The following is a 26,912-nucleotide window of genomic DNA, read 5'->3' on the forward strand; positions in this document are numbered from 1 at the left end:
CACTTGACACAGTGACCTAAACATTTGACTACTATGACGCAAAACACCCGAGACGTGACACAAGCATATCTGACACAGGTCGTATGGTCTTTACCTCACAAATACTTAACTACCAACAAGGTTAAGGAGGTGTCCTTTAAACTGTTACACCGTTTTTACCCAGTCAATCTTTATTTAAGAAACATGCTCCCTGAAATAGATCCACTTTGCTCCTTCTGTAATGCTGTTGATTAATCTGCCCCTCATCTTTTTTGGGAATGTGTCCACGCTGTAGTATTTTGGAGAAAATTGTGTTTGTTTGTACGTACTTCTATTTTAACTAGTTTTTCTTTGCTTTATAAAGACGTTTTATTTGGTTTTCACAGTTATGATAACTTAAGTTAATATTTTCTGATTAATCTGTTTATTTTTCTTGCCACGTTTTTTTTTTTATACATAAGTGTAAATTCAAAGCATTGAAAACCATTGCACTATGTAATGAATATAATGGCTTGGCATTATTGTTAAATATATATGTAGTATTGTGTACTATGTATACCCCTGGCTTGTTTCTAAAAAAAATAAAAATGTCTGATGCAGATGTAAATTGACGGGCTCATAAACAAGCCCTCATAATAAATCTACAACTGATTTACAAATTCACTTGTGAAATGGATTGCTGTGAACTGTATGCCAATGATTGGCTTATGATCAATAATATGGTAGTAAACAATACATTGTATTCTAAAGCCGCTTTTTTAATGGTCATATCAATGATTAACTCTTCTGCCACAAGAGTTTAATGGAAAAAAAATATATATATAGTCTTTTATTATTGTACGGCATCAGAATACTTTAATCTGGATTACATTTTTTATATTTTATAATGCTTTTTTTGTGTGTGTAATTTTGGAGCTTGAAAGACCCAGTCCTCATTCAGCTTTCACATGGAAAAGAACAGGTAGAATATAATAAAAACACAAATCAACATTTGTGATTAAGTGTTTTATCCTAAACTATTATTTTTAGTGTTTGTTTAGGATTGAAGTTATATATAAACATACATTTCTGGACATGCACAATGGCTGTTATTTTACTTTTATCCTTTATTCTTTAAGAAACCTTTACCTATAAACCTATAAAATTGTATTATATAAGTACCCACACACATATAATTTCTAATTCGAGAGCTGTCAATACCCATCTCATGTCACTTGCAAAAGTGCACTGGTTGTGTAACGAGCGATAGTGAGACAAACAGACACAACTGCAGAGAAACCATTCAAAGCTATTTATTTACAATAAATGTGAGAAGTCACTGTGGATGTCAAGGATCCCAGCACCGGCTGCAGCAGTGGGAGAGATGACAGAGATGCATGCGTGCTGTGGCCACACCATGGGCAATCCGTGAAGAGGGTGTTCGTGGAATGAGTGTATGCGTTGTGGAAGTCAGGAATGGATTAGTTGAAAACTCATTTGAAGCTTAGTGAGGTGCAGAACGACAGCCAGCAGGGTAGGGCGATGTAGCTCCCCACATGCAGGCAAAGACAAGGTATAATCCGTGGAAACCCAGCTGACACACAGTGAACTGGAAAGAAACCACACTCCCGACACTCTGGCAACCAACAGATACACGAGACAGGACCAACTAGGCAGAGAGTGTGAGGTAAGTTACTTCACACCAAACAACAATTTAGCAAAGATACTGAGAACACAAAGGGCTTAAGAAGGGAGTGAATTAGAGGAGAACAGGTGTTGCTTGGCACGCTAATCAATGGCATGATCAGCTTTCCCCCAGGAACAATCATTATTCCCATGTAAACACTGATCATGCATGCCAGCAGCACCTGCGATACATGAGGGAGACAAAATAACAAAACATACAAAACAAAACAAACTGGCAAACACAAACAAATCTCCATGACAGACTGGAAACCAGAAAGGCAATATACTTCACATGTGATACGGTAAACTGGTGCAAAGGAAATACAAAAGATTTACTCTAGCTAGAGTGTTATACTAATCTGACTTTGAGAATGGAAATTCTGGGACCTGAGAGAAAAAATAAATGAAAATTAATTGTGGAAACTTCTTTACAAATTGTCATGTTTTTGCCCTTATCCGTGTTCTCTCTAGCATTTTATCTGCATCCTCGCTGGAATTATTTGCTAAAACAGTATCACAACCAAACATTTAAATATTTGGATAGAAAAACTACACTACATTTTTGGTTTAAACAAATCACTCTGAACATACAGATGAAAGCCTACTAAAAAAGCAGGATATGTTGTGGCCTGGATAGCTTAGAGAGTATTGATGCTGACTACCACCCCTGAGTCGAGAGTTCGAATCCAGGGTGTGCTGAGTGATTCCAGGCAAGTCTCCTAAGCAACCATATTGGGCCTATTTGTAGGGAGGGTAGATTTACATGGTGTAACCTCCTCGTGGTCACGATTAGTGGTTCTCGCTCTCATTGGGGCACGTGGAAATTTGTGCGTGGATTGTGGAGAGTAGCATGAGCCTCCAAATGCGGAGTGTCATGCATGATGAGCCATGCGATAAAATGCGTGGATTGATTGTCTCAGAAGCGGAGGACCTACTAAGTAGTGGGAATTGGGTATTCAAAATTGGGAGAACAAAAAAAAAGCAGGATGTGAACTGTGGGCTACTCTGTGTCAACTAAATTGCTACACAGTAAGTTTATATTGGTTGGTGTGTATAAATGGAGAAAACACAATGTCCCTCCTTTTGTTCTTAACATTTGTAAAGAGCAATGTGAGTGTGTTGCCCTAGAAATGGCTTTGTTTGTGATCAAATAATAAAAGTTTATTGTTTACTACATACATATGTGTCAAAACTCTTGGACCAATGGATCATGTGCTTTCAAATTCGAAAGAAAGAATTGAAAAGCAAGCAAGAAAAAAGAAACAAAGAAAATTTGACACAAATGTCATTAACCAGTGTTACACAAAAAAGAAAAGAAAGACATTAAATCTTTTGCAGTTGATGAATGTATGATCCAAACTTAATTTATAATTATTTATAAATACATTATTACATAATTAGACATAAAAATGCATACACAAATTCTAATATTAAAATAATTCTGTATTAATAATAGTCTTGATTAATCTTTTAAAATTATTTATAATTTTCATGTATTCTAACACTACTGAAATCCATATGATGTGCTGATATTAGGGATTTTAGCAGTGTATGACAGACAGAGGTTATGACTTGAGTTGGGTGAGATAAAAAAAAATGACACACAGAAACAGGATATTACTGAGCTATTTCGTATTATTGGTCTCATCATCTGTAATGATGTCCTCCCTGTTTCAAATAAACATTTCTTGGAAATTTTTTGTTTTTTGGTTGTTTTTTGTTTGGACAGCAATGACAAGTGATCAGACTCACTCCAGTAAGTAACACAGATTATGGTAGAACACACTGCGTCCACACATCCACACATAATAACAGAAACAAATTATTTGAATAGTAATAAATAATAAAAAAACAAGCAGTGCTTTCACACTTGCCCATTGCCTTAGCTGTATAACATATAATGTACTGTTATTTAGGCATATTTGGATGTATATATGCATTGCATGTTGACAGACAGGCCTGTTATTCAAAGATCATAGATGTATGATCAGAACTTAATTTATAATTATTAATAAATACACTATTACAAAATTATACATAAAGACATGCATACACAAATTATAATAATTAAATTAAACAATGTTTTTTTTATAGAGAATTAACATTACTCTTGACAAATTAGTTTATATATGATAATGACATCTAATACTACTGGAATTCATATGATGTGCAGATATTAGAGATGTAAGCAATGTATGACAGACAAAGGTTATGACTGGTGTTGGGTGAGACTTAAGTTTAGGCAAAGGTTTGGATGTGGCAACCAAGGGGCTGATCTGGGCATGACATAGAGCAAGTAATTAAACCACGAGATGTATAAGAATAAGAATAAAAAGATGCAGTAAGGAAAGGATGTATACGATAATAGTGGAAAAAGGAAACAAAGAAGTGCAGAGATCATAATGTAATATGTATAAATCCTATGACCATGGAACTTTTATAACAACAGTAATAGTTTTGCAGCAACAGTAAACCCTGTTGTGAAGAAACAAAATAGTCATGCAATTTCACAATTCAAACAAATCTTGCCTTCCTGGGAATTGCAATGTTATAACACTGCTGTAGAAGCAAAATGGATGTCACAAAAATAAATCACCATTTCATAGGAACAACCAGACTTTATTTGAGAACCCAAAAAGGTAGACCATACTGTGTAATTTATGTCAATGCACTGTTCTTGTTTAGTGATCGTATAAAATTATGTATATTTTATAATACTTGTGGGTGATATGGTGATTTTGTGAATTAGCATTTAGATGCATCGGCGTCAGTAAATTGTATTGAGAGTTAATTGTGTGTCTTTTATTGTTAGCACCTGGTGATTGTTTAATTGATTCTATCTTGTGACAAATCATGATTGAATAGGTAAGGTCATGTGATGAATCTACAGAGATGTGGTTTGTATATAAAAAGAAGGTGAATAATGATTGTTTTACACATTGATGAAGGCCTCTGTGCCAAAACATCTGTTTCTATTTCCCCTTTAAAAGTCATGGAATAAAAACATGAAAATAAATTTATTACGGATACACTGTTGAAAGACACTAATTGTTGTATTTATTTTTCTTTTTAATTGTAGACTGGAAGGTTGTTTTTGGAAAACTAAGGTGTAAGCTGCTGTCTGAGAGTGTTTAAAAATCGAGGCTGTGAGAAGGAACCATATGGCAGAAAACAAAATATAGGTAAGGACCCACTACTTGATAATGTGAAAGAGCGCACGAAATTACACTCTTTGATTCAACCAGTTTACACCTGCTTTACTTGTTATTATCTTATTTTAACAGTGATAAAAGGGCTTTTCACACAGTGCTTAAACGTAGTTCACCAAAAAAATGGAAATACTCATAATTTACTCACTCTAATGCCATCCCAGATGTGTGACTTTCTTTCTTTTGCGGAACACAAACAAAGATTTTTAGAAGAATATCTCAGATTTGTAGGGCCTCACAATGCAAGTGAATGGGTAGCAAAATTTTTAAGCTCCAAAAATCATATGCCAAGCATGGAAGTTGGCCATCTAACGCTATAACACGCAGCGGGGAAGGTGTTCTTTTCTGATCCTATTCTTTCAGGGGGAAAAGACCACGCGGAGATCACATCCTGCCCTGGCTGGGGAGGTCACATGTGGCAAATACGTCACATGGGTTTACGAGCCACACATGGAAGTGGCGCGGATTTAGGTCCTATCTGTTGAGAGAGTGACCAGGAGCAGAGGGAGCTGCCCAAGGGAGACACGGGTCCGCCGAGGGGGGGACTGTCCCACGGACAATACAACACAGGGGGTAATCGTGATGACCGATACCTGTGTAGCACCTATTCCAGTACAGAGTAATCAGTAACCGTAGTGGGTCTGTTTGGGAATTCCTCTACCGAATTTGTGAGCCAGAGGGCTATGGAGGATAGACATCCAGGTAGTGTGAGGTTTCGTGGACTCACCTGGGGGTAAAAGCGCAGAGGTTCGCCTCAGAAGAGGGGAAAGGAACTATGCGCAAGCGGTACACCCGGTCAGCTGTCCCGTATTACCGAGTTCTACGTGCTCTGACCTGAAGGAACGTGGGCCAGAACCGACTCAACCCTTGGAGGTTATTGATCCCACAAATGTATTGGGTGTGGCCCAGCCCTTTGCTCTGCAAATGTTTGCTAGAGAGGTGCCGTTGGCCAGTGCCCACGAGAATGCCACATTCCTCATAGGCCTGGGTCTAACAGCGAGGGCATTGATGACCTTGTGGACAAGCCTCTGTTGGGGGATAGCGTCCCTTTCTGCTGTCCGCCACAGCAAACAAAGAGCTGCTCGGAATCATCTAATTATCCGTGTGTGGTCCAAATAGGTGCGCAAAACACGCACCGGTCAAAGCAATGATAAGGCTGGGTCTGCCTCCTCCTTGGGCAGTCGCTTGCAGGTTCACTGCCTAGCCCTGAAGGGGGGCCATATGGGCACGTAGCCAGGTCGGAGTCTTAGGATGATATGAGAGTCTGCCGGACTGGGCTCCAGGCAAGTGTCGCTGACAGAATGCGTTTGCAGGTCACTGACACTCTTGATGGAAGCGAGCAGAATTAGTAGGGCCATCTTTAGAGGAGGACACATAGCTCAACTGACTCTAGCGGCTCGAATGGGGTTTCCCGAGGGCCCACAGGGAGTGTGGAGAGAATCCGTGAGGGGAACAGGCATGGCCTGGGAGGATTCAGCCTCCAGGTGCCTCTTAAGGAACCTGATGACCAGGTCATGCTCCCCCAAGGGCTTAGTGTCCACTGCATCATGGTGGGTCGGTATAGTGGCTACAAAACCTTCAAGGTGGAGGGGTACAGCTGCCTCTCCAACCCGAAGTGCGCAGTCGGGTCAGCACAGGAGGTTGGAGAAGCGGCTGTACCCCTCTTCTGATCGGGAAGAACACCAATTTGTGAACAGACGCCGCTTTAGGGCGTGAAGCTGCCTGGTAGAGGGAGCTCTGGCTTGGTTGATCATGTCTACAACAGCAGATGTTAGAACACTTTAGATCTTCTGCAACCCATCCAAGGGCCAGACATGGAGGTTCTAGAGGTCTGGGCTTGGATGTCAGTGGGTGCCCTGTCCCTGAGAAAGGAGGTCCTTCCTCAAAGGAAGGGAGATGCTGTCGAGAACCAAGTCTGAGTGGGCCAGTAGGGGGCCACTATGAGGACCTGTTCTTCGTCCAGCTGTGTGCCAGCACGTCTGTCTGACAAGGAGTACCAGAGCGGGCAATGGGAGTTTTCTAAAAGGTCTACCTGTGCTTTGTCGTGTTGGTCCCAAATCAGCTGGACCACCCAGTGTATGGGTGTATATGAGTAGCGCGCAACATCCTGTGGAGACATCCTCTGGACTCGTCATAACCATCTGGTCAGGGGTCTGCACGTGATACAGTCGTTGGTGTGGAGGTGAAAGGTAATTATTTTTTGACTGTATCTGTTTGGTGTCGGCCCGCTGTGAGAACGCCGTGTGTGTGTACCGGCTAGGTGACACAAGGAATAAGGAAATTGCTCTTTTATTGACAATATGGGACCCAAGGAAACCAAGGATTCTCCACCTGGCCCTCCACTGGGGGATGAAGTGGTCTGTCTACCAGCTCCATGGCGAGCATCTCATTCCTCAGGTTGTACATCTCAGGAACGTTTGGGAGCCTTCTGGGTTCTCTACAAGGTTTGGGAGATGGGGGCATCTGTCTCCTGCGGGGCGCTCTACACGGGGAATGAGATCTGGGCCCTGGTTGAGGCAGAGCTGCCTGTTGCCTTGCAATCACAGGGGGACGCCCTCGGTGAACAGATGGGGTTCAGCTCGAGTTGGAACGGTGCCGAGGCATGATGTGCTGGATCGCCTCCACCTGCTTCTTTACCGCCGAGTACTGCTGGGCAAAGTCCTCGACAGTGTCGCCGAATAGGGCAAACTGGGAGATGGGGTGTTGAGAAAGCGTGCTTTGTCGATGTTGCGCATCTCGACCATGTTCAGCCACAGATGTCGTTTCTGGACCACGAGGGTGGTCATCACCTCTCCGAGTGCCCGCACTGTGACCTTCGTGGCCCAGAGGTCAGTTGATGAGCACAGTTCCTGCAGCCCGTCAGGATAAGGACTACCCAAGTGCAGATCTTTTAGTGCCTTGTCCTGGTGAACTTGCAGGAGGGCCATGGCATGCAGGGCGGAGGCGGCCTGTCTAGTGGCACCATAGGCTTTCACCATCAGGGACGATGTTGTCCTACAGGCCTTGGAGTGGAGTGTCAGGCGATCCTGCCAGGTGGCCGTGTTCTATGGGCACAGGTGCACCGCAACCACTTTGTCCTCCTGGGGTACTGCAGTCGAGGGTAGTGAGAGTGGACGAGCAAGGAGGTCGGATTCGGGCAGTAAAAGTTAACCTCCATGACTTCGTCAGCTCGTCGTACACCTCCTGTGAAGAAGGGGACCGCGTGGCTGTGAGCGGCACCCTGACCCAAGGAACAAATCATCTAGCTGTGAGGGTTGAGGGGAGGATGGAGGGTTCCAGACCAGCCCCACGCTCACGGCGGCCTGGGCAAGCATGTCGGCTAGCCACGTCAGCCTCAAACTGGGCGGGCAGACTCGAATTTGGTAGCCCAGTCAAGTCTTCTGCGCCAGACGGCGTGACACTCTCTGATGGAGTGGCGACATCATCATCCATCACCTCGGACCCTGACAGAAGCAAGCGAGCATGCTGTGGGGCGGGTGATTCGTGGGGTTTTTCCCGGCGAAACCGTGCCCGCTGAACTCATCAAATTGCCTCCATTGCCAGCCGGGTCCACCTCCATCCCGTGGGAAGAAGGTGCAACACAGGGAGCGGCTGGAGTGGCATTTCCTTTCAGAAAGGAAAGCCGCGACCGCAACATTGCCATGGTCAAGTTCTCGCAGTGAGAACAAGAACCATCCACAAATGCTGCCTCGGTGTGATCACGGCCCAGACACACAAGGCAGCGTCTATGACCATCAGAGGTGGAGGGATATCTGCCACATCCTGGAGCTACACAAAGGTGGAAGGGCATCTTCAAAAAGTGTCTAAAAAGACGTTCAATGCCAAATGTGTTACTCTTTTAGAGTTGAAATGAATGCTCTTTTAGAGGATTTTGCTCCATCTCGCTGGACACACAACCGCTCGGCTCAGAAGAAACAATCGGACTAAACAGATGCACGATTCCCTCCTGTTATACCTGTATGTCCGGGGGAGGGACATGCAAATTCTGTTCTATGTTCCTATTCTCATTGGCCTTTTCTCAAAGCTCAGAGGCAACTGAGGCTCTCAAGAGAGAGACCCCTAATGTCACTTCACCAACACAACATTCTCCCTACCAAGTAAATGCTGATATGCACGAAGAATATGAATTGCCAAAGAAATATGAGTATGAAAGTGAAAGTGGGTATTGATCTAAAATAAAGAACTTAAGTATTTATCTTTTTCTCACCCACACCTATCATATTATTTCTGAAGATAATGATTTTGCCACTAGAGTCTTATGGATTACTTGTAGACTGCCATTATATGCTTATTGGACCTTTGGAATTTGGTACACATTCACTTGCATTGTGAGGACCTACAGAGCTGAGATGTTCTTCTAAAAATCTCAATTTTTGTTCTGCAGAAAAAAAAAATCATACACATCTGGGATGGCTTTAGGGTTAGTAAATGATAAGAGAATTTTCATTTTTGGTTTAACTATACCTTTAACCCTGGGTTATGAAACCCTGCTCCGGAGCTGGGTTGACATCACATTTGCAGGGTTAACCCCACATTGTGTTGGAATGCAGTGTGAAATGATGCAGAAAGTTGTTTAGCAACACACAACCAATCATATAAGGCCTTGGTGCTTACCTGATTAAATAGTCATTCCATTTGTGCAGTAGCAAACTCTTTCATGCAGTGTTTAGGTTCTTCGTCTGAGAAAAAAAACTGTAAAATATTGAATTGATGGCAAACACGATGACTGGCATTATGAAGAGATACACTTTTTCGTGTATTTTCATTACATGTATGTTTCAGGAGATGATTAACTTGGCGACTGTTATGTATACCCTGTCTTGTTTTTTCGTTGCCCTTTGTTTGTCATTTTTGTCACTTTTGTAGCTCCTTAGTTTTCACTTTTGGCACCCTTGTAACTCCATAGTCTTGTTTTCCCTCGTGTTCACTGTTCATTGTTTTCACCTGCCCTTGTTAATTTGTCATTTGCTTCTGTTAATCACCTTGTCATCTAGTTTGTGTTCTGGTTGTTCATTGGCCCCTTTGTCTCACATTCTTGTATTTAAACCCTGTCTGTTTGTTCAGTCTCTGTCAGTCGTTGTTTGTTAATGGAGGTATGTTGTTAGCCTGGTATGTGTTCCCTGCCTGAGTTCTCTGTTTGTGTTCATCGTGTTTAGTTTTCAGTTTTATGTTTTATTTCCCCATTGAGGGTTGTTCCTTTGTGTTTACTTGTTTGTTTATTTAATAAATTCTTAACTGCATTTGGATCCGCATCTCCTCGTCTGCCTCTCTGCTCAAGCGTTACAGAGCGACTGACCCAACAATGGATCCAGCGGTTCTCGGGCAAGCTGCCGCCTCCTGGACCTGAAGCAAGGAAGCCGCCCGGTGGAGGATCACATTAGGGACTTCCTGTACCTGGCGGGCGCCACCGACTTTCCTGACTCCTCCCTGGTGGTGTTTTTCCAGGCTAGCCTGACCGGTTAAGCTCAAGCGGTTGCCCACGACGGCGTGGCTGGGCGCTTCGGCGAGTTCATGGAGGAGACACTTCTGGTATCGCGGCTCGCTGCTTACTGTGGGTGTGGTTGAGGATCCTGCCTCTACTCCCACGGCGGTGACCCTCCAGTCGTCCTTGGCTCGTCCTCTTCCACCTGCCCCACCGGTCAGCGAGCTGCGCCCCACGCCTGTCGTCGTCCATGAGCCAGCACGGTCAACCGTCCGCCCAGAGGAGGAAAAGAAGGCGGGTTTCCGCCTCCCGGCCCGCCTGCCCGGTCTGCGAGCCAGAGCCTACGCCTGCCCGGTCTGCGAGCCAGAGCCTCGCCTGTCACCGTGGCGAGCCAGAGCCCTCGCCTGTCACCGTGAGCGAGCCAGAGCCTCGCCTGTCACCGTGAGCGAGCCAGAGCCTACGCATGTCACGGTGGCGAGCCTGCGCCACGCCAGCCACGGCCAGCGAGCCTGAGGCCACGCTGACCAGGAACAGTGTCCCAGCTCGCCAGTCGCATCAGCCGGAGGAAGAGGAGAAGGGAAAGGTCTCTGCTCTCCAGCCTCCGCCTGCCGCAGCCCCGTGCCCTAAACCCCTCTTGGCTCTGCTCTCAGCGCCCAGCGAACCCAAACTGGTGCATACCACGGTAACCCAGCCAGTGCCTGTCGCCTCAGAGGTCAGTGAGCCAGTACCTGTCGCCTCAGAGGTCAGTGAGCCAGCACCTGTAGCCTCGACCGTCCCTGAGCCAGCGCCTGTAGCCTCGACCGTCCCTGAGCCAGCGCCTGTAGCCTCGACCGTCCCCGAGCCAGCGCCTGTAGCCTCGACCGTCCCCGAGCCAGCGCCTGTAGCCTCGACCGTCCCCGAACCAGCGCCTGTAGCCTCGACCATCCCTGAGCCAGCGCCTGTAGCCTCGACCGTCCAAGAGCCAGCGCCAGTAGCCGTGACCGTCCAAGAGCCAGCGCCAGTAGCCGTGACCGTCCAAGAGCCAGCGCCAGTAGCCGTGACCGTCCAAGAGCCAGCGCCAGTGGCCGTGACCGTCCAAGAGCCAGTGCCAGTAGCCAGGACCGTCCTAGAGCCAGCGCCTCTCGAGCCTTCCAGGGCTCCTCCTCCCGAGCCTTCCAGAGCTCCGCCTTCCGAGTTACCCGAGCTTTCCAGAGCTCCGCCTTCCGAGTTACCCGAGCTTTCCAGAGCTCCGCCTTCCGAGCTTTCCAGAGCTCCGCCTTCCGGGCTTTCCAGAGCCCCGCCTTCCAAGTTTCCCGAGCTTTCCAGAGCTCCGCCTTCGAGTTACCGAGCTTTCCAGAGCTCCGCCTTCTGAGATACCGAGCTTTCCAGAGCTCCGCCTTCCGAGTTACCAAGCTTTCCAGAGCTCCGACTTCGAGTTACCGAGCTTTCCAGAGCTCCGCCTTCCGGGCTTTCCAGAGCCCGCCTTCGAGTTTCGAGCTTTCCAGAGCTCCGCCTTCCGAGTTACCAAGCTTTCCAGAGCTCCGCCTTCGGGCTTGCCAGAGCTCCGCCTTCGAGCTTTCCAGAGCTCCGCCTTCGAGCTTTCCAGAGCCCGCCTTCGAGCTTCCTGAGCTTTCCAGAGCTCCGCCTCCCGAGCTTTCCAGAGCTCCGCCTCCTGAGCCTTCCAGGGCTCCGCCTCTCCAGTCTCTCGAGCCTTCCAGGGCTCCGCCCCTCAAGCCTCTCGAGCCTTCCAGGGCTCCGCCCCTCAAGCCTCTTGAGCCTGCCAGGGCTCCACCTCCCAGGCCTCTCGAGCCACCCAGGGCTCCGCCTCTCGAGCCTTCCAGGGCTCCACCCCTCAAGCCTCTCGAGCCTGCCAGGGCTCCACCTCCCAGGCCTCTCGAGCCACCCAGGGCTCCGCCTCTCGAGCCACCCAGGGCTCCGCCTCTCAAGCCTTCCAGGGCTCCGCCCCTCAAGCCTCTTGAGCCACCCAGGGCTCCGCCTCTCGAGCTTTCCAGGGCTCCGCCCCTCAAGCCTTCTAGGGCTCCTCCTCTGAAACCTCCTATGGCGCCACCCCCTTCGGCCCCGCCTCCAGAGACTTCTAGGGCTCCTCCTCTGAAACCTCTTACGGCGCCACCTTCCTTGGCCCCACCTCCTGAGCCTTCCTCGGCGCAACCTCCAGAGCCTCCCACGGCTCCGCCTCCTGGGCCTCCTGAGCCAGCATCGGCTCCACCTTCCTCAGCCCCGTCTCCTAGCTCTTCCAGGGCTCCGCCTCCAGAATCTCCCGAGCCTCCCACGGCTCCGCCTCCCGAGCCTCCTTCAGCTCAGCCTCCTGCGGCTCTTATCCTCGAGCCTCCCTCGGCTCTGCCTCCAGAGCCTCTGACGGCTCCACCTCCAGAGCCTCTTAAGCCTCCTACGGCTCCGCCTCCAGAACCTCCCACGGCTCTGCCTCCCGAGCCTTCTATGGCTCTGCCTCCCGAGCCTCCTACGGCTCCACCTCCAGAGCCCCCTACGGCTCTGCCCCCAGAGACTCCAGAGCCTTCCAGGTCCCCGCTCCTAAAGCCTCCCACGGCGCCGCCTCCCTCAGCTCCGCCTTCTGAGCCTTCAAGCCATCACCCCCTCGGCTAGCCTCTCGAGCCTCCCTTGGCTCCGCCTCAGAAGTCCCCTTTGGCTCCGCCCCTCGCGGCTCCGCCCGGCCTCCCCAGTGGCCACTCCTCCTCCCAGGCCCCCTGAACCGGTCCTTGCACCACGGCCATCTCCTAGGCCACCAAGACCGGCCTCTGTCCTGTGGCCACCTCCCAGGTTCCCCAAACCGGCCCTTGGCCCACGGCCTCCTCCCAGGCCCCTTGAACCGGCCCTTGCCTTATGGCCAGCCCCCGGGCCATCTAAACCTGTCCCTGCCCGGTCAATACCACCCTGGCCTCCTAAACCTGTCCCTTGTGCCCCCATGGACTGTCTCATCTCCCTTTGTGCCCCCGTGGACTGTCTCATTTCCCCTCGTGGCCCCCCTTGGACTTCCTGCCTGCCCTTTGTGCCCCCTTGGACTTCTTGCCTGCCCTCTGTGCCCCTTGGACTGCCTCCTTGTTCTTGTGCCCTCCCTGGTCTGCCTGTCTGCCCCGGTGCCATCATTTTGTTCTCTGTGGGTTTTCTGTCTTTTGTCTTGGGTTTTAGGATCGTCTGGAAGCCGATCCTTTGAGGGGAGCTCTGTTATGTATACCCTGTCTTGTTTTTTCGTTTCCCTTTGTTTGTCATTTTTGTCACTTTTGTAGCTCCTTAGTTTTCACTTTTGGCACCATTGTAACTCCATAGTCTTGTTTTCCCTCGTGTTCACTGTTCATTGTTTTCACCTGCCCTTGTTAATTTGTCATTTGCTTCTGTTAATCACCTTGTCATCTAGTTTGTGTTCTGGTTGTTCATTGGCCCCTTTGTCTCACATTCTTGTATTTAAACCCTGTCTGTTTGTTCAGTCTCTGTCAGTCGTTGTTTGTTAATGGAGGTATGTTGTTAGCCTGGTATGTGTTCCCTGCCTGAGTTCTCTGTTTGTGTTCATCGTGTTTAGTTTTCAGTTTTATGTTTTATTCCCCCATTGAGGGTTGTTCCTTTGTGTTTACTTGTTTGTTTATTTAATAAATTCTTAACTGCATTTGGATCCGCATCTCCTCGTCTGCCTCTCTGCTCAAGCGTTACAGCGACATTTCCACAGAAGTTAATGCATTTTCCAACAAAAACGTATTCATGTGGATATGGCCTTAATGTAAGGAATATTCAGCATGAAAATTATGGAGATCTGGAGGGGAGACAAAAAATATTTAGGCATAGATAAACAAATATTGTAAGAGTCAAATTCTCACTGTTCAGTGTAAAGAACGTAATAATGCAATTGCTAATAATTAGTGGCCAACTGGTGAATATCTTGCCAAAGCCAATTGTTTGTTGGAAAATACTCTATAAGATGGCAATTTTGTTGCGTATTTAAATTAAATAAAAATTTAAATTAAAGGTCAACATGCCATTTAGTAAGCAGCAGGTATTAGACCAGGGCTACATTTCCCAAAAGCATTGCAAGCTTAAATTGATTGTAGAGACCATTGGCGCCAAACTATGCTTTTGTGAAATGCAGTCCAGGTTGGTTACACCTGTGATTAGCACTACAGAGTGAATATCAATATTTTTTTTTTGTTTACTCTTTAGTGTGGTAAGAATGAAAGTTGGGTTATCTTTTTACACTTTCTAGAAATGTAATGTGGATGGAATATGTACAGTATATGAAATGGATTATTTAATGTGCTGTGTCTGTATGCTTTTGGATCAAGGTTGAAGAATTGCTTACCTTTTGTAGCAAGAGGAAGAAAGACTATGTTGACTATATCAACATAGTCTTATCTCCGAATGAATATAGCAATAATGATTTGAAAATAAAAATAAAACAATAACGTTCTAAAATATTTCACAACTATTAAAAAATATAATATATAACTGAGGCTTTACAACAAGTCTAAAATTACACTAGCCACACAGCCCATTTGTGAGGAATATATTATTCAGAATATAATTATATAATTGTTTTCTCAAATTGGTTTAATTTCAGCATCAGAATGAACCTTTAATAAAATTGGGTAATGACATAGTACACCCTTTTCTCACGTCGCTGTGAAGTTATCTTTGAATATGCAAGCATCTCTTCCGGACAATTACTATAAGTGATGACATTTTTATCCACACAATTTTCCCAGGGTGCACAGTTGCAAGGATTGGCAACAGAGAGATATTTGTGATGTGAAATTTCTACCATCCTCCCATTGCTTTATAAAATGAAAAGCCATATTACAATTTAGCATCGGCATCTATAGCTTTCAATAGATGAAAGATAAGTAATCAAAACAAATGGGCAAAGTTTTAAATCTTGAACCTTAAATCTTCAAGAACAATATACATTTTTGGAGAAAGTCATCAGTCTACACATATCTACAACTAGTATCCGGCACTGTGCATGAATAGTATACCAAAAAATTTTTTTCAACAAATAGTCTGTGAAAGAAGGGGCTTAACCTTCAGGAAATGCTGATCCATAATATCAGGATGTCACACTAACTATCCATTTTATATGAGGTTTGCAACTTTTGCAATTGTCAAAATTTGGTTGACAACTAGGTCATTTTCATGCAAGTACTGTAGCAGGAACAAAGGAGGACACACTTTTGCATTCTCCAGCTGCTTCTGTATTCCGTCACTGCAGTTACTTGGTAATAATGTATATCAACACATTATCGAAATGCACATAGAGTGAGAATATTAGACAAAATACCTACTTCACTATTTTGGTCCTGTCAGAAAAAAGTCTGTTGAATATATATTGAGACTGGAAAAAATGTGGTGGATATTTCTCTCTGTTCTTTCAGTTCATGGAGTTTCATATTCGGAGAGGGTACACATTAACAACGATCTTATATGGACTTACTCCTTTTTCGCTCTATTTCAATGGAAACATTCTAGCATTACATGTTGGGATATTCAATGCCACATATATTTTGACCCCTATACTGTTTTAAGCTTTAGTTTCCCTATCAAATTAAATTTGGGAATCGTTTGTTGTTCTCAGTTGCATCAACACTCCAAACTACCAGGAAACAAAGCCTTGTGCTATGACATATCTGTCCTCAGGTAAGCAGATGCACCTTCAGGGAACATAACAGAGACTTTCTCAAAAGTAAGAATATGCCTACAAAGAAGGCTTTCACTTCTAGAAAAAAACCCCCCAGAAATAGACCATTGTAATTTTAGACTTGTTGTTAAGAATATAAAATTATTTCATCAGCAACCCTTGATGACTAAACTTCCAAGAGTACCTTATTTTAGTTCTCTGTGGCAAAATACTTTGCATAGACATTATATTGTGTTTGAAGGCAGAAAAGAAGCACCAAGTTCTTGCTTGAAAACACATGCAAAACAAAAACTGATGTTTATCTAGTTTTCGTTTATAGACACAAACTCTCATCTATTCTCTGAATATGATGTTTTAGTCTCTCTGGAATCTAATCAACATCTTTGTTGCTTTGCTCCTCCTTCAGCAGTTTATTCATAGATTATTTTGCTGTATAAATTTCAACCAATAAGAAGTGTAAAGCAGACCACAACAATGTACTGAATTCTTATGCAGACGAAAAACTCTGTGACCACATGCCTTCTCTCCAAAACTCTGCCCTCCAAAGACATGTCAGCAAACCCAAACCAAGGAAGGTTATAACCTGGAGAAAGCTATTCATTAGCATTCTCATTCATCTCAATGGCCTTTTTTGCAGGTGGTGCATGAATGGCTTTCAAAGGAGAAAGATGTCTTCAGCAGCTTTCTCGCATTAAATGGCTTTCTGGTGTACGAGTAAATTAGCTTTTATTATTTAATGTAAGGGGAAGTTATTACCCCACCCCTTGCATAACATCTTTAAAGACAGCTCTATATTGTTGAACCAACATAGTTCAAATGATGGATGTGCGACATAGTTACTAAGGTTTCGGGAAACATATATGACGTACCACAGATGGTTAAGTTATGGCAGGAGCTAATGGAGACATGCTAACCAGTTTCTGTTTATTGGTAGTTTAGAAAGTTTAATACACTGCCCTGTCATTACCTTTCATGGGTTAGCATTGTTCTATGTGGGAAACAATGTTTTCTAGAGGCTGCTGAACTGCTGTTTTCCTACAGCTGTCACACAACACTATACATGTTGCCACTAATATCCCCTAAATTCTTTCACATGTCACTTGCACACGTTGATGTTCCATTATGCCTGCACTTCTTGTCTGGTTAAAGGCTCTTGGACCAAAAGTGCATCCACCTATGCTGTAGTCCTAAGAGGATGATGGTTGTATTAAAACGGAGAATCAAGAAATGGCAAGTCTTAAGATTTAACATAAATACGTTTTGTATTTATCTAACCCTCAATTCTTAATGCAGTAAAAACAAGAGCAACTATATTTGATGGGCAATGGCACTAACTGCGAATACAATTTCTGAACTTTAATTTATCTTTTGTTTTGTGTTTTCCATCTGCTAACCTCGATTTTTTTATTGTTATTAATTATTATTATTATAATTTTTTATTTTTTTTATGGGCTATTGGGACCAGTCATAAATTAATGAGATCTGGCAACCTGGAATTTATGGAATGCTACTATAACAGCAAATCCAGTGAAAGAGGCTATATACGTTACATGAGGGAGCTACAGAGAAACATTAGTCCATTGTCCACATGGTTAGTTGCTGGCTGCTAATGAAACACAATGTCTATAGCATACACCCTGAAAACTGCTAATTAAAAAGGCACTAAAACTGCACTAGAAATACAAAACTAAGTCAAAGCAGAGGCTAAAATAAAAAGTGCATTTTGCAAGAGTGTACTCAAGACAGCATTCTATTAGAAAACGTCTCGGGTTACATGTGTAACCCTTGTTCCCTGAAAAAAGCGGAACGAGATGTTGTGCTGCTAAGTGCTATGGGGAACAGCTTTAGCTGTGAGCCGAGCTGAATAATGTGTGGAACACGTCAATGAACATTGACCGGAATTTATAGCCTCAGCTGATGCAGTCATTAGATGCACCTGAGGCCAGGCTATAAATGGATACGTCACCAGGTGTCGTCAGATACTTCTTTTTGAAGAGCAGTCCTGGGACGTCCCAGTGCGGCAAAGCAGCGCAACATCTCGTTCCGCTTTTTTCAGGGAACAAGGGTTACACATGTAACCCGAGGCGTTCCTTTACAAAAAGCTTCACTATGATGTTGCGCTGCTAAGCGCTACGAGGAACGCATAATACCCACGCCGCGCGCTGGGGCTGTCCGGACCCCTACGGTTGTGCAGTGTACTCACAGAAACTCGACAGGTCTCAGACATGAGCTTCAGATGTCGACTCAAGGGCATAAGAGCCCGGAGTAGCATAAACATCTAAACCATTCAATTTTGATGAATGTGTGCGAAGAGAACCCTATCGCACCACAAACTTGTCATAAAAACTGATTAATGTGAGCGGAGAGGACCAGCCTGCCGCATCACGAACTTGTCCAGACATGAGCTTGAGATGTCGACTCAAGGGCATAAGAGCCCGGAGTGGCAAAACATCCAAACTATAAAAATCTAATGAATGTGTGCGGAGAGGACAACCTGCCGCATCACAAACTTGCTGCAGAGGGAGACCTGTAGCCAAGGTTTTAGAGGAGGAGAGCCCTCTGGTAGAGTGCGCCCTGAAACCTACTGGCGAAGCTTGACCGCGCGCATGCAGGCGCATTTGTGTTACTACGTTCAGCCCCTCCCGAGGGGGCTGGGCAACTCGGGGAGAAGTAGAGGAGACATTGCGCTATCAACAGAGGCGAAGAGGTCCTGTTCTGCCCTGTAAAATCTACCCAGTTCAGTTCCAAGTGGAGGGAGCCCTAGCACTTGAAATGGTCTCGATAACCCCAAGAGAAAACCCCGTGAACCCCATTTGGTACCCTTAGGGGCCAGAATGAAATGTTTCACAATTCGGGCCAAGGATGAGAAGGTCCTCCCTGTTCGGAATCGCCCAAGGCGAGCCGTCGAGGAGAGGAATTAGCTCCGAGAAACATATCTTGTTCGGCCAGCGCTAGCCATTAATAGGAGGCAAGACCCTTGCTGGTGAATATCGCCAAGACTCCGGGAGCAGAGAAACCAGGGAAAGAAATGCATACAGACCCATTCTGGGTCATGTATGTGTCTTAACGTCCAGACCCAAGGGGGCTGGGTGATTTCAGGGAGAAGTAGAGGAGACATTGCGCTATTCATAGAGGCGAAGAGGTCCTCTTCTGCCCTAAGATCTCACCCAAACTTGTTCCAAGTGGAAAAAGCCTGGCATTTAAAAAGGTCTCGATAACCTCAGGAGAGAGCCCTGTGTCCTTCAGTTGGTACCCTTAGGGGACAAACATGAAAGATTCCACAATTTGGGGCAGGGATGAAATATTGCCCTGTGCCTGAGATAGAAGATCCTTCCTCTTCAGAATCGCCCAAGGCGAGCCGTCGAGGAAGAGATTAGCTCCGAGAACCAAGCCCTGTTAGGCTAGCCGGTGCTATCAGTAAGAGGCAAAAACCCTTGCTGGCGAACTCTGGGCAACTACTACCTTAGGGTGGAGTTCTTAACTCCCCGTTGGTATTTTCTGTCTGGACCGTAAATCTGCTCCCATATATGGGCATCCAGGGATATAACTGACCTGAGTGACAGGAGCTTGCCCTGGGCCCTAAGGAGAACCCAGCGTGTCAGAAATACAGCTGACAAGAACGTGGGTCTCCTTGATGATTTATGTAAGAGGCTACAGCTGTATTGTCCACCGCACCAAGACATGGCAGCCTCAGGAGGAGGTATTTCAGGGCCAGAAATACAGCCATCAACCCGAGACAGTGACTGTGACAACCGAGGCTGGCGACCCTCCTATCCCCTTAAGCTGGACGACCACTTAAGGCCACTACCCCGCCCATCAGGGAGGCGTCTGTCGTTAGCAGCCTGCGACAACAAGACGCACCTAGAGTGGGACCCAAGGCAGAAAACCGGGGTCTGAACCACATAGAAAGGGAACGAAGCCTGAGGCGCGTAACCCTATTTAGCCTAGGGGTTTTGGCCCTTGGAAGAAATCCCCTGGCTTTTGGCCACAACAAAAACAGTCTCATGAGCAGAAGGTCCAGAGGGATCACCGTGGACGCGTTCACACTGAGACCCGGAAATCGTTGATACTGATAACAGTGCAACCTTGACCTAGCCTGACTTTGCTCAGGGTGATCTGAATGGACTCAGTACTAGCGGGAGACAATTGTGCCCGCATTGTTATTGAACTCCATACGATGCCCCGATAGACAGTGTTCTGAGTGGGAGAGAGGATGCTTTTCTTTGCGTTGAGCCTCAACCCCAGAGAAACAGATGAGCTAAGATGATGTCCCTGTGCTGAACTGCCAGTTCCTGGAACTGCGCTAGGATCAGCCAGTCCTCTACATAGTTCAGAATGCAGATGCCCCGAAGTTGCAAGGAGCCAGCGCTACATCATGCATTGTGAATGTCGGATAAAAAGGGCTAGGCTGAGTGAAAGAACCTGACCCTGGAAGACTTAGCCCCGAAGTGAACCTCAGGAACTTTCCATGTTGTGGCAGAACTTCTAAACGAAGTATAGAAGTGCGTCATAAGATCGATGGTGACCAGCCAAGCGAGTTGTAGGGCTTGAGACACGACCGTCTTGACAGGCATCATCTTGGACTTGAACACCCACGGGTAGTTCAAGCTTTAAGATCTAAGCCAGGCGCCACCCCTCACCCTCCATGGGAAGCGGGAAGTATTTAGTGTAATAACCTAACTCTCTCTCTGGAAGGGGAACACATACCATGGCCCCTTTAACCAGGAGATTGAGTTTTTTGTTTTACAAAAAAGAAATCCGGTTCTGGTAGTGAGAACACGCCATTGAAACACGGAAAAGTGGCGAGTGAATTAAATCCTGACGCCCTTATAAGACCCACAGAAAAGAATATATCCGGCAGAAGTTTCCATGCTGCCAGGATCTCTGAGATGGGTATTATATTGGAACACTTCCTGTTGAGGGGTTGTCGGGTGTTTCGCGTCTTGAATAAAATGCAGGAACAGCGAAAACACCCAATTTTGACGGAAGCCTGTGCAACCCGAAACACCAAGAGGTGGCGGGAATGGAGGGGCTTCGAGGGGGTACCGGGAGGGGTGAAGTGAAGCACGTGCCCCGTCCGAGGGAGCTACCCCTAATCTAGGCGCAAGACCATCAGGGTTTTCTCTTACTAGAAATTATAGCCCTGAGGTCTTGCTTCGGGGGCTGGCGAGGGAGGCGAGACTGTCCCCAATCCCTGGGAGGAGGAGCACGACTCGCCACGCTTTGCTTTTGAGCCTCCGTTCAGACAGGACTGAGGCGGGTCTGAGGCTTGCTCGTCAAGCGCAGAACCCACACTCAGGTCAGTCCGGGAGGTCATTCTGGTGCGCCTGTAAAACAGCATGGTGTGCAGAGCAGCACCAGCCTGACCTGCTGCTTGATAAGCCCTACCCACTAAAGTGGAGGTTGTCCTACAAGGGTTTGAGGGAGAGAGGTCTTCTTAAGTGGCGATGCCGAGCCGCGAGAGATAGCCAAGCGTCTCTTCGACCGGCGGCATCACTGAATACCCCCGTGCCTCAGCACCCACGATGGTCAAATATAATGACGTCGAGGGTATGTGAACACGGGAATAAAATATATATATATATATTTTATTTATTTATTTATGTATTTATTTATTTTTAATTTTTTAGGGGTTCCTCCATGAGCGAAAAAGCTCTTCATGGAGGTTATCAAAGAAGGGAAGGGACTCATGAGGCGTTCCTTCCTTAGACTGGAAGATAAAATCTATCCCCTAATTTGGAGGGTTTGGTGTCTCTTTTTGCAGTAGCCCGTCCAATCTGGCAACAGCTGAGTAACAACATCGAGCAATTCCTCCGTAGATTTTTTTATCGCGGACGGAAGCTTCGAGGCGAGAGAGAATCGCGATCCTCCTCATGATCCGAGAAGCGTCAGAGCGGCCGAGATCATGTGAAGGACCAGCTGGGTTTGGGGAGAGAGTGAGAGAAGGGATCAACCCGTCTCTTGCTCCTCAGCCAAATCCATGCAAGAGCCCCACGAACGATCTTTATTTTTATTTATTTTTTAGTGAGTGCTGACTCCGAAACAAGCGAGGCGAGCACGAAGCACTCTGCCTGTTAAAGCAAATCGCAGTGCTCGCACCGCCCTGCTGCAACGCGAGCAGCGTGCTCTTACCCCCAAACAAACAGAGCAAAACTGATGTGTGTCCTCTTCAGCTATAGAGCAAGAAGAGGGAACACGTACCGTTCTATGACTTTCAGTCATTCTCTTTTTTTCTTTCTTTTTTTTTTTTTAGAAATATATATATATATATATATATATATATATATATATATATATATATATATATATATATATATAATATTTTCTAAACAGAAGAGAGAAGAAAAAAAGAGAACAAAAAGAACAACGTTCACTGCACACTGCCTATCTGATTCTAACTTCTAACAGAGGAAAGAAAGTTTTGACAGGGTTTGTGAAACACACAGAAACAGAATCGCTCTGAAAAAAGAGTTTCTGATGACACCTGGTGACGTATCCATTTATAGCCTGGCCTCAGGTGCATCTAATGATTGCATCAGCCAAGGCTATAAATTCCGGTCAATGTTCATTGACGTGTTCCACACATTATTCAGCTCGGCTCACAGCTAAAGCTGTTTCCCGTAGCGCTTAGCAGCACAACATCGTAGTGAAGCTTTTTGTAAAGGGAACATTAGAAACCATCAGTTCCCACTAAGAGCTTAAACTAAACAATACTTGAAATATACATGGAGAGCCACTATTTCTAATGTGCAGTGGCTAAAAGACTGGAAACAGATTACTTTAATTTCCCAGAAAGAAAAAGAAAAAACATCATGTGCCATGTTTTAGATGCTGGTATGCTGGTCCTCAACATGACATGCTGGTGTGCTGGCTTGTCCCTACTATGCTACTTAATCATTGACAAAGAACTTCTTAATGAGCAAGACTGCACTGGTGGACCAGCTTAACTACCAGGTACCTGCTGCTTCACTGGCACAACTAGCAAGATTGTCTTGATCAACCAGCTAAATTTTACTTAAGCTATGCTTGTGCATCAGCTACAACCAGCATAACAAGCCTATACCAGCATGGAAATGTATGTAGTAGTAGTAGTAGTAGTAGTAGTCCTTTATTGTCACATAGTAAACTAGTGAAATTGGCCATCGACCTGTCCATACAAACATACATATGACAAGGGGGTAGACAGGACAGGAAGACAGGGAATTAGAAAGTAATACAGCATGACATGAGGAGAGGTGAGGAGAAAAAAAGGCAGCCCCCAGGCTAACCTACTTAAGAAGTACAGTGTGGGAACAGGAAAAAAAAACACCTCAGCAACATTAGCACATAATCAGTACACTCTACAACATGAACAAGACTTGCAACAGGGGAGGGGATTGGGGGGTGGAGGTGGCCCAGCACAGGCAAGCAGCCATCCGGTCCTGCAGCCATTTTCAGCGCTGGTCACAGACCCGCCTGTCAGACTGGGGGTACAAAGTGGCGAAGGCGAGGGACAGGGTATCGGGCGGATGATTGCATATCTGTATATATGTGTAAGAGTTCATGTGTGTGTAGGCCTGGAGAGTCGCTATGCCAGCATCTAATCTAGGTGCCTCAGTCCGCAGTGTTGTCATAGCGATACACAGCAAGTTGCCATGGAGACAACCTTGATCAGGTCCCAGACATAGTCAACAATCACCAGGTGTCTGGGGAGTCGGGGAAGGAACGCGAGAGTGGCTCACGGCAGTGCTCTTCCGGGGGAGTTGTTCTAACAGCGGTCTTGGCCAAGGCCAGTGCTGGTTGAGGGCGGCCGAAACAGATAAGATTGGGATTGTTTGGTCTTGAGGCGAGTAGCTGCTTCTAATTTACACGGCTATTCTTCTGGTCCATTTTGGTCTCTGAAACGATCCATTTGCCTTTGCAAAGCTGTGAGCTTCTCCATGATGTTATCCGTATTTTAGTTCATAGACCCAGTCTGAGTGCAGACAGCTCTGCCCACTGCTTCAATCATGACGGGCAGCCTTGTGAGGCTTTGGACAGCTGTCACTGTCTTCTTAATTCCTTGATAAACCAGGGCAATGCCTAATCCAATCAGCAGAAGACCTGTTATCATGGTACCGAATAGGTAGATATCTTCAACGTCCTCCACAGAAAGAGCCGCCAGACACAGAGATGTCCAATATTGCCATACAAAGATACAGAACTGGGCTAGCCAGCATGATGCCCTGATATGGTTCATGTCTACAGGTTAAAAGCACAGCATGGCAAAATAATGGAATCTTCTGTCTAGATGATGATTTAATGATGGATGAAATGAGGATAATTTTTAAAGTAGCAGATACACAAAGCACTAGTTAGTGGTACACAGAGCAGTGACCCAAGACTCCAGAACCAGTCAAGCATGGTGACTTGTTGAAAATTGAAAAAAAGTTGCAAGTGAACATTAAGAATTGATTTAGAGCCTTGCGGTGTTGTTCACGTCTAAAGACTACCAGCCAAATCTCAGTCCATTCAACCAATTCAGTTGCTTTTGCTGTTAATTTTTCCAAACTCATCCTCATTACCATTGAACACTTCTCAAATGTCAAATCAGTTGGAAGCAATTCACTTTCAGGAATCTAGTTTCTGTTCCTTTTCTCAACAAAAGAGTTTGTACCAAATGTTAAATTAAAAATGTCTGGGAAATGATTATTTCTAATAAAGACCATGTAAAATCACTTGATGAGCAGATTTTTCTTACCTATGTTGACATAGAATTAATATATGTCCAATCAAGTATTAAATAGTCAATAGACATTAGTCTGTCACAGCCAATAACCATGATTGGATTCTTGCTAGCTGATTATAGGCAGTGTTTGGAGGAAGGGACATTCTCATTCTAGAGAGCATTTGATTGGACAAAAATATGTTTAGTGCATGAGTCGTCAAGATTGTTGCTCTGTTTTACCAGAATAGAAAGACTGTACATTTGAAATGCATATATCTGCTAAAAGTGAATTTTGCAAACATTTAGGAGTATACTAGCATTAAGATTAAGCCTCAAAGCTAAAACCCACACATGTTTGGCTGTTGTGTTGTGGGTTTATACTGTTGTGCTGTGTTGTCAGGGTTAGTGTTTGCTTTGCTCTTACTGTTGTTTTATGGCCCCCAGGGCCACTGTATGAACATTTACATTCATATTTCATACAGAAGGCAGGCTCACTCTCACACACTAGAGCAATGGGATAGGAAGTCGAGCAGTCACCTTCGTAAATAAAACAAGTAGAGAGCAGAACTACAACTCAGTATGCATGTACTCAAGTCTGGTGCATACAGTTATTAGCAAGTATCCTTTACTGAGTGTTTCCTATTTGCAATTACATTAAGTGAACACAAGTGTGTTTAAACATATTGCATCATTCTTTGATATTATATCAACCAGGGAATTTTTTTCCATGATGGATTAAAATTTAGCCAGTGTCTAACTTGTCTGCATTCTGCAGATTCACCTTGTGAAAAGACAGTAATTCAACACAAAACCTGAATCTTTTCTTGCTGAATAAAAACAAGAAATCTATATATTATATATTTGCAGTGTTGGGGGTAACATGTTACAAGCAACTTACATTACTTCATCAGATTACTTTTTTGGAATAACAAGTAATGCACTTGTTTTATTTTAGATCATAATATCAGAGTTAGTTTTTAAATAAAGTAATGCACTGGTTTTTTACACCTCTACTTTCCCTGTATTGCAAGAATTCTGGAGTAAAAGTGTGCAACTTTGGGGCGGAAACGTAGTGCATGGTGGGCATTGTAGCTCTATAGAGTGTGACGCCAGATACTATTTAGCACAAACACGTCACTTCTATTTAAATGAATGGGAAAAATTGGAATACCCAACCATGAATCTCTAGCACCCAATAGTCAATGGATGTAGAAAGGAAGTCCCGCCTTGCAGGTAAAACGGCCAATCACCTTTTAGATACAGACATCGCCTGTCAATCAACTCACTAATGCAAGCTCGAACAATTGTGTGTTTAGCGTATTATGAGGTCAATATTCGGTTGAGTGAAACACGATTGATTCATGTGTTAATACACACTGCATTAAAAAAATCAGTATCCACTGGCCTTATGACATGATACATAAGGTGAAAAACTTGCTCAATTCACTGACTTATGCAGCCGAACTGCTCCGTGTTACAGCTCCTCGTAACTGGAAGAATGGGATGAGAGAGGCTGATTCTGGATCAATGGCTCTAAGTAACATTCTACATCGATTGCTTATGCAGAGAAAATGTCTTGGTTTCTAGAAAGATTCTATATTTTTGTTTTATAATAAACAAGTAGTTTGATTCATGAAACAAACTATTTTTATGAGTATTTGGTAAGCATTACTTAAGTGAAACATATTATTTTATTATCAGACACATTCCTTGAACATGTAAGGCTGCCATTCCCCTCTAAATTTTATCCTGACTTTTGAAAAACATCTTAAGTTTACTCTGAATCAATCTGTCGATTGGGACAGCACATGATGACATACAGGTATATGATGCAGGTTCAAGTGCTGGACTTTGCTGCTTTAGGTAAGAGAGTGGTAATTATTCATTAATCATATCGCCTGCCATGTTGATGGAAAAACCTATCATGCATATTCATGTTATTGATTCTTTGTTATAAATATGACGTGAAGACCTATTTTCTAAATATCAGTTTGTTTAATATGTTGTTTTGACACAAGTGTTGAAAAGTAGCTAGCATGACCTGTAATGTCTCTTGTATGCAATGCATGGCTTATTTGTATGGAATGCATAGCATAGCAGAAGAGAAAGTGGCTGTGAGAAAAAAGTAACGCAAAAATTATGCCAAAGCTGGTGCTGACTCTAGCATGGAGCAGACTTTGCCTGGAACTGACTCCTATATACGTGTGTGTGCTTATTTTGTTTTTAACTAATGTTCTTTTAAGTTACAACGGGGGATGGTGTGTAGTTAAAAACTGAAGTTCTTTGAAAGTCACATGTGGACTGATAGCTCAGGGG

The 26,912-nt window shown here is 44.9% G+C and overlaps 1 protein-coding gene across 1 annotated transcript in view; it reads left to right on the forward strand.

Moving 5' to 3' along the window:
* LOC127656635 (leucine-rich repeat and fibronectin type-III domain-containing protein 2-like) overlaps positions 1 to 26,912 on the forward strand; it is a 265,381-nt gene that overhangs the window by 125,159 nt on the left and 113,310 nt on the right. Inside the window, exon 2 of the mRNA XM_052145050.1 lies at positions 4,724 to 4,826. The gene's annotated coding sequence lies outside the window, so the exon portion shown is untranslated. The remainder of the gene's footprint in view (positions 1 to 4,723; positions 4,827 to 26,912) is intronic.

The sequence above is a fragment of the Xyrauchen texanus genome, chromosome 16, assembly GCF_025860055.1.
Source record: "Xyrauchen texanus isolate HMW12.3.18 chromosome 16, RBS_HiC_50CHRs, whole genome shotgun sequence".
NCBI lineage: Eukaryota > Metazoa > Chordata > Actinopteri > Cypriniformes > Catostomidae > Xyrauchen > Xyrauchen texanus.